Consider the following 9518-nt stretch of genomic DNA (forward strand, 5'->3'; position numbering starts at 1 on the left):
AACTTTTTCTCATCGGTTAACATTTTCCAAATTTGCTAATTGTTTATGAATTTGCGAATGTTTTTTGAGTACATGAACTTTTTGCGATTTGGTAATATTTTTTGAATTCATGAACTATTTTAAAATGAATTAATGAACTGTTTGGAATCCATAATTTCTTGTTTTCTCTAATTGTTTTGTACTTGTGATTTTTTTCAAGTCCGTGAGCATTTTAGAATTGTAAACCGATTAGTGGTCAACTGATCAACAAACCGGATCTGTTTTTTTTCTCGTGGAACCTTTACGGCTGTTGAGTGAGCAAAGGCCCACCGAACAAATGGCCGAGCGAGTGACACTAATGGGCCGCAAGCCATTTAGTCATCATGCGAGCGCCAGCCCCTGACTCGGCAACTAACTGGAGGTTACTCTTTGCGGGGGACCTCCATGGGTCACTTTTGGTGTCTTGGGAGCACGCCAAGTGGGGTGTCCCACCGCCGCCTCATATCGCGTGCTAGGCGGTCCTTTCGGAATATTTTATTTTTCTTTACGTGTTTTCGGGTTTTAGATGTTTTTTCTTTTTGTTTTTTGCCCGGTTTTCTCTAGGTTTTGGAAAAAAATCACTATTTCTTTTGTACTAGAAATAAAATTTGTGCTTCGACGAGAAGCACAACACATATTTGCTTCTCATGTAGGCACAAATATGCTTCTGCGAGAAGACATCTGTGTTTCTTGAAAAGAAAAAAAATCTATGCTTCCATAAGAAACACATATTTGCTTCCCGTGTAAACACATATTTTCTTCCGAGTTGCTTTTCTCAGAAAATAGAAAACTGTGTTTCGAAGAGAAGCATAATTTTTCTTCCATGGAGGCACATATTTGCTTCCATGAGAAGCACAACTATGCTTCTCGGAAAGGAAAAAAATATGTGCTTTCATAAGAAGAACATATTTGCTTCTCGTGCAGGCACATGTTTGGTTCCGCAAGAAGCACAACTGTGCTTCTTGAAAAGGGGGGAAAATATTAAAAAAAACCTTGATTCCGGCTTCGTTTTTTCTTTCGTTTTCCCGATTATCAGTGCTTTTTGTTTTTGTTTTTCAGTTTCCAATTTCTTACTAGTATTTTATGTGAATTTTTAATTGAAATCTATTAACATGGAATCTAGTTTGAAAGATCTTGACATGAGAAATCCAACGATATAAACGGTTCGAAATTTGGATGCATGATTCAAGAGATAAAATATTTTGAATAAACAAATCAACAAAAAAGGAAAACTATGAGGTTACGACAAGTGGTGCACCACTTGTCAACGCCCGAGAAGGTGGGAGCAACCTTTACAAGGAGTAACCCCTAACTAGTGATTTTGGGTTAGTTTGGTTGGCATCCACACCACTACATGCCCCTGGAGGATGCCTGGAGTTAGCCTCATAGTTGTTTGGTTTGTGTCCTGTGTAAAAAAATGCTTGCTTAGCCTAGTTGCCCCTCCCTTGTGATTAGCTTGGCGATAATAAATAAAATAGGATCCTTACCTCAGACATGGTTATTAGCCTGGCACAGCCGCCCAGGCAAGCAGAATTGGACGCCTGGACGGCTGTTTGGCATGCAAATTTGCGGTTCTATCCAAACAGCAGAAGGTAAATATGATGTGACATATTCTAATACTCTAACCAGGCATGATAAATGTTTTAAGCATGTATATAAAAAATGATCCTGATGTGTACAAAAAAATGTACAATGTTTATTAGAAAAGTAGACATCAAATAATATATGTTTTAAAAATTTTAATTATGTATTCTAAAAATGTTAAATATATTAAAAAAATGTGTTCCTGATGTATACAAAAAATGCAAAAAAAATAGAAATATATATATATATATGTTTATAAAAATGTTAATCATGGATTTGGCAATGTTAAATGTGTATATGAAAATTGTCCACGATCTAGAAAAAATGGTAAACATGTATAAAAAGTAGACATAATAAAATATATGATTATGAAAATATTGATCATGTATTTAAATAATAGTAAAGGTGTAAAGGGAAATTTATAATACGTATGGAAATGGTAGACATAAAAAAGTTATAAATTAAAAAATGTTATTTCGCAAAGAAAAAAAAAAGTGTTGATCATGTATTTAGTAAATGTTGAACTTGTATATAAAAGATGTTCTTGATGTATAATTTTTTAATGTGTATGTAAAAGGTTGACATCAAAATATATGTTTGAACAAAATATTAATCATGTATTTGACAAATGATCCACGTGCACAGGATAATGATTCAGATGTATACAAAAAATATTTCATGTAATTGAAAAAATATTAAAGATTAATAAAAATATAGCCGTGTTTTATATGGAAATAGGAAGAAAAAAGCAATTAAAATCAACAAAAGAAACAACAAAACAAAATAATGCAATTTAAGTGAGTGCAAAAGATTGAAAATAGTGAAAACCGACAAAGAATTAAAGAAAAAAATGAAATCCAATGGAAACCCAGAAAGAAAGAAACAAAATGGAAAACAAATAGAGAAAATAGGAAGCAAAAGAAAGAACATTGAAAACGGAGAAAAAAACCGAAGAAAAGGGGAAAAATAAAGAAAAACCCCCTGTAGGAACCGAGAAAGAAACAAAATACACGGTAAAAATCAAAGAAAAGTAGAAAAAAAGGGAAAAACATGGGGAAACCAAAACAACAACGAACCAGCTGTGAGTGAGTGAGGTATGCACGAATATGGGCTGGCCCAATACTGTATCTCGCAGGAAATCCTTCAGGCGAGACTTTCTTCCATCTCGCATTGAGCGACATATAGGTCCCACGTGACTTCGCGTCTGAAGCGCTGAGCCTAAGCCCGAGCCCTGAAGTGCTGCTTAGGAGGTCAACATGTAGACTTAATACCATCGAGGTGAAAATCTACCTTCCCCCTCTGTTTTTCCTTTTGGGGAACGGTGGCATGCGCCGCTCCTGCTGCTCGCCGGGACTAGATGGAAATGTGCAACTCTTGAACGGGGACTAGACAAAATAAGAAAAGACTGACACTACAACGTCACAACTATACTGAATGTAATTATCGAAAGAAGGTCAAAACGCTTATCTGAGAGCTCTTAAAAGTAGTGTATGAGTACCCATGTGCTCGTTATGATAGGATTAAAATGCATGGATGCGGCATGATTGTTGCATCACATTAGGTCGAAGTTAATGAAATATATTTAAGCATGATAAAATAGTTCTTCCATTGAAATGCGAGAAGAGGGATGAAACATGACCATCGTGTAAAAAGAAGTCATTCTCCACACGAATTTGATAGTAACTTATTAGGGGGTGTTCTTTGAGTTCGCATACTCTTTTCATGCCATGACCGAAGACTGCACGTGCTAGTTGTGGTTGTGTATTGTTAATTTTGCTATGGAATGGAACTATGGAAGCACCAACTACTAGTGATCGTATCTGTCTACATCTCGTCTTGTTTGCACTAGTTCATGTTGTGTGCGATCGTGGGACATAACATGTGGGAAGCCTGATCAAACATCTGAAAGGAGCAGCCGCACGCCTAGGCTTACATTCTTGTCGATCATCATTGACATCATCCTTGTCTATCACGACTCAAGTGTGAAATGCCGAGTGCAGTGTACTCTCCGTCCTTGTGGTTTTAAGATGCACTTCACTTCCTCTATTTTTGTGATATTCAGGAAGAAATGGCTGATGCCGTCTTTCGTATGTGATCTTAGTGAAAAACAAAATGTCCAACAGATTCCATGATAATTGTATTGGTATTAGTTTGTTGAGTGCGGTGCAAATCAAGTAAATTGTACATGTTTTCTATAACAATTACAATTAGCAAACAATTATACAATGGGTGATCCTATATTACTTTTTACTAGCAAGCCATGATTATCAACGTCCTTTAACAAGGTATTTTTTTCTACATCCTTCTAGTTGCATATTATTTAATGATTATCTTAACTATTTATTATACTTAAGACCTTTTTATGGCATTTACCCGGTTGGACCATAAGGTCAGGAAGATTTTCTCCCACCATGAATTTCAGTGTATTCTTCGGATAGGGCCTCCTTAGGCCTTTTTTACGTAGTCAAATGATTGTCGGTGTTCACTTTTTTTATTGTTTCAAACATGTTGACTATGTGCATCATGCTATACGGAGGATGGGTATTTGCTTCGTGCAGTTGTATTAGCATGATATAATAACTGAATGAAATATTATTTATTGAATAAATTTATTATACTTAAAATACCCAATCAACCACTCATATTTCTCTCTATTTGAAAGCGCCACAAGCTGTCAACTCCTCTCCATGATCATATGGAGAAACTTAAAACGGTTATCAGGGAGCTCTACCATTTTTAGAATAGTACATGATGTCCATGTGCTCTTTATGGTCAGATTAAAATGGATGGGAACAACATGGTTGTTGCATCACATCACATCAAACTTAATGTAATACTGCTCCTATATAAGGGGTGAGGAAATAGTACTATTTAAACGTGAGAGGAGAGATGAAGCATGGTCATTTTACCTGAGCTGAGCAATGGGTGGAGCCAAGTGGTTGCTAGTATACGTAATGCATACAAGTTTTACACTTAATTGGACTTGCTTCTGCAATGTTGTCAAAACCCATAGGAATCATAGGACTTAGAAGCCTCAGGATTTACGACCGCATTGACTCACTATGTAGCATCACCATGATCTCAGGAGCCTAGGGTGGTTGTTGGCGAACATGCTCTCCATCCCATCATCGGTGCGGGTGACCGTGATTATAGAGCTCCTTCTCGCGAACATCAACGCATGGTACGGTGGTAGAACATCCTATCTCACTATGGTTATATTAAAGTGTTTGGATGCAACATGGTTGTTGCTTCACATCAAACCGGATTGTGAAGCGTAGAAAGCTAATCCCGTGGAATTCCCCCTTCATGTTCTTGTTCTCAAAGGACACTAGTAAATGTGTACGTGCAATGCTTGCTGATATTAGGAAAGGTATTACCTGCACGTTGATATTAGATAGGATATCAAATACACATTAATTTCATGATTAGTAAGAAACTGGAATTTGGTATGATATTAATTGCACGCTAAACATATATATTAAGAACTCACCATTGAAGCAATCTAGATTACTTGATTGACATGGTTTGATGCGCGAGATTAATTAGATATGTCCTTTTGGGTTTTTTTAATAGATGAAGGAAACTTTTCCTACTAAATTATTTTCTTTGAAATTCCTACAAAAAGTATGATCTAAAGGAGCTAAACAATATTATTTTTCCAATATATTTAGATATCATTTACTGATTAATTAAGGGAACTATTTTATTGCATCCTTTGGTCAGGAAACTAATGCAAAGGCTATCTTAACTGTTATCATCTAAAGAAGTTCAAAGCAAGGCAATCTTAATTGTGGTCAAAGAAACTTAAATAAATGATCAGCGAGATCTTAGGACAGTAGATGCCCATGTACTCCGTATGACATTATTAAAACTAGTAAGTTGCATGATTCTTGCACATGAGAGAAGTGCAATCGGATTTCCACATGCCACACTATAGGACATAAACATGTACACATGTTTTTCTCTTTCGAAAAGGAGGATAACCTCGGCCCCTGCATCAAACAATACACATACATATATTATTAATAATGCAAAATTCCACAGCCGAACTACATCGACACATAAATAATAGGGCATGCTTCGCGACAGTAACTTCACCAGATAGCTACTAACCCTATATGATATAAGATAAAACCAAAACTAAATGTACACAACTCCTAGGCTATACCTTCAAGAAGGAATCATCTCACGTGCGCCGATAATGATGAGTCCAACACAAGGTTAAACTCTGATTCTCATCGTCAAAGCCAAGCTTCAATCCACCACCTTCAGCAAGGACATACATAGGCATGTCGACATAGCGTGATCAAAGATCTTGTGTTTCCACCAGAGTGTATAAACTCGTCGTTGAAGTCATCTCTACCGTCATCCCTTATCCGGCTGCCGAATTCCCAATAACCGGAAGAGACACCTGTGTCACCTGCCGAGCCGCATCAAACCTAGTCCGTTGATGGAGGGGACATCCCATACCACCACCAGCCTTAGAAAGGCCGTCACCACCCCGAGATCCGGCCACAGAGTCGTCTACACGATCACCGAGGAATTCATCTTCGAAGAAGAGGGGCCGCCGCCCTGAATCCGGGTGCTAGCAGCAAGCACCCACCGTAGCGCCAACCGTTGTCATCGCCCATAACAACAGCAGTTGCCACTGCGACCGTCCGATCCGGGCACAAGGGCTCGAATCCCTCGCGCGACGCCACCGGCCAGCCGCGCTTGACCTCCCATAGCTGATGAGCCGGTCACCCCCAGACCCGCCACACGCTACAACCAACCTCGCTCCAAAAACTAGCCGGACCGAGGAACTGAGCCGCCACACCGTCGGCACTACCACCAGGCTAGCTCCGGCTACCCGCAGAGCTATGACCACTAGCCACCACCGAGGATCCCGGGGCCGTTGCCCCGACATCCACACTCCGGCATCCATGCTGCCGTCCAGGGCTGACGGACGGGCATCGGCCTAAGGCCTCCCATCGCGAGAGAAGACAGGAGGGGAGGGCAAATGGACTTCAAGAAGATGATGCTATAGCTTTGAATCGGAAAAAAATGAGAAAGAAAAATAAATACCAATTCATTGGAGGAAATAAAGGTAGGAAGAATTGAAGAATAAAAGAGTCTTGAACAAATGATAAGTGTTTTGTGCATACAACATAAATAATAAAACAAATTTTGTTTAGGTCCAAGTATTGAATCTTCTGAATAGTACATGTAGCAGAATTCGGTGTGGTGAAGCTATATTCAATGCCCAACACTCCTCGGATTTGCCATTTCCCAACCATTGAATCAGTTTCATCCAACTACCAATATTAAAAGTTATTCACACACTATATGATATAGATGTGCAGAGGCATGAATGGTTGTTGCATCACATCACACAAAAGCTAACATAATAACACTCAAATTTAATGGTAAGGAAAAATATCCTTATTTGGACACGGGAGGAGAGATGGAACAAATCATTATTCACAAACAAGCAATTCTTCACAACCGAGACATAGAAGGAGTAGAGCTCAGTGGTGGCTACCATAGATAGTGTAAGCACATTTACACTTAGTAAGAATTTCTGTTGCTCTGTCAAAGCCCATCGACATCTTAGGAGTTGGAAGTATCAGGATTGACTACTACATCGACTCAGGTTTGTACATGGAGTAGCGTCACTGTGATGGTCAGCTAAAGATGGACTTCTTGGCAACCATGTGATGATCATTGAACTAGTATACTTCAGAATGACATGTCATGGCGCAACGCCGTGTGCCAGACCTTGAAACTCTACTGGTGGAAGAGGTGGCATCCTACTTTCACGAGCCCCCCGGTGGCTACGGGCTGGCTCCTCCTTTCCGCCGTGGCCTGATCGAGTGCGATGCCATCAGTGCTCCTTCTTGAGAATATCACATCGTAAGCAATATGAAGACGACATGTACAATGTGGTGGTGGTGTTTATGCTTTGCTGAACCATTTTGTTGGTGGCCGTATGGACATGACACATGATGTGATATGCTGGAAGGAATTTAGTTTTTCATACTATCCTCTCCGACCTGTTTCATGTTAAGAATTTTCTTGTCAAATATCGTTTGGCAAGGTTCAACACATATGGTTTTGAAGAATTCATCCAATCCATCGATCTCTTGAAGTCTGAGTGGTGCCGTTCTTTACCAAATCGTACCAAAGTTTAAAATAGCAGTTTGAGAAGGGTGTCGTTAAATGACCAGCTATAAGATTCATGCACAGTTATTTGATAAAGTTATGAAATATCCAGCTATAGCGCACTATAACTGATTTCCTGTCCATTTTCTTCTTCTTCTTCCACTCAACATCATTCAAATACTCATCGGTATGAAGGGCTGACCACACCTGCCGTGTGGTCACTATAACTGATTTGAAAGACTGTCCTCGCTATTTGGCATAGTCTGCTATTTAAAACAATGATTCCCACCCACGCAGCGAGGAACTAATCAAGGTAGAATGTTGGCCGGCCTTGTCATGTCCACCTGCCGGAGGTGCTCGAGCGCCTCGTCATCGTGGATGCTGACCACCGGGACCACGCCCACCTACACCCGCCCACGGGCATGGGCACGGACACCACAGGTCCACAGCAGCACGCCCGTGGACATCGTGGAGTCCCGCGGCGAGTATGCCTTCCTGCTCGACGTCCCTGGCCTCTCCAAGTCCTACATGCAGGTACGTGCGCTGTGCGCACACCATGCCATGCCGGCATGCCGCCATGGCCGCCCCCAGTTTCTCCTCGGACCGAGTTCGTTACGCCGGTGAACTAACAATGGGGCGTTTACTCATTTTCGTCCACAGAAGACTCTGGAGGAGGACAACGTGCTGGTGATGAAGAGCGCCAACCGGAAGCGGAAGCGGGAGGAGGAGGAAGCGAACTGCCGGTACATCCAGCCGGAGAGCCGCGCGTCGCCACGGTCGTTCGTGCGCAAGTTCCGGCTGCCGGAGAAGGCAGACACAGGCGCCGTGGCCGCGCGCTGTGAGAGCGGCGTGCTCACTGTCAGCCTCAAGAAGCAGCCGCCGCCAGAGAAGAAGGCCAAGTCCGTCCAGGTCGCCATCGCCTGAGCCTCCTTCAGCCCCGCGCTCGCGCGATTGCTAGGGAACACCGTTCAGTATCGGAACCATCAGTCAGTGTAGCGGTAGATCAGTGTGCTGGCAGAGTTTGCTAGCTTTGGGTGTTACTACGGAAGTTCTTTTGTGGCCGAATGCTCTGTTCAGTGTTGTCTTTTGTGAGAGTTGGCTTGGAATGGAACTATGGAGCACGAATTGTTGGCGATCGTACATATCTCTATCTGTATTATGTTCGATCGAACCAATGAACGGAAGCAGCCGCGTGCCCTGGACCGTGTCAGTGTACATACAGAACCATGCGTCATATCAGGATCCATACATGTTTCACGTAATCTTAGTGGAAAATGGAATGTGCAACTCTATTTCGTTAAGCAATCAGCACGGTTGCCGCACGATCATCAAACTCCTGGGCGTCTCTTACTGCCTCTGTCCTCTGCAGAATCCACAGGTTGGCAAGGCAAGCAACGACGAAGACGAAGGCTATCTTAAGTGTGATGGTGTAAAGAAATTCAAAAGGCATGTTCAATGTATTATCCGATACTTAAAAGGTTTATCAGGGAGCCATCAGGGCTGTACATGCGGTCATGGATGACCATGTGCTCATTATGTCAGGATAAATGCATAAAAGCAATAGCCAAAATGGTTGTTGCTTCACATCAGATCCAAGTTATTAGTGAGAAAATAGTGCTTCTATTTAAAGGGGAGAAGAGAGATGGGGCATGCTCATCATTCATAAAACAAAGTTAAACTTCAAACCTGAGCCGAGCAAGGAGTAGAGTCTAGCACATTACACTCAAGATGGAATTGCTTTTACAATGTTGTGGACATCCTAGGCCTTGGAAGCA

At 41.3% G+C, this 9518-nt stretch overlaps 1 pseudogene; it reads left to right on the plus strand.

The window, feature by feature from the left end:
- Positions 1–1512: 1512 nt before the first annotated feature.
- On the plus strand, positions 1513–8673 carry LOC119316033 (annotated as a pseudogene).
- Positions 8674–9518: the final 845 nt, after the last annotated feature.

The sequence above is a fragment of the Triticum dicoccoides genome, chromosome 6A (genome assembly GCF_002162155.2).
Source record: "Triticum dicoccoides isolate Atlit2015 ecotype Zavitan chromosome 6A, WEW_v2.0, whole genome shotgun sequence".
NCBI classification, from domain to species: domain Eukaryota; kingdom Viridiplantae; phylum Streptophyta; class Magnoliopsida; order Poales; family Poaceae; genus Triticum; species Triticum dicoccoides.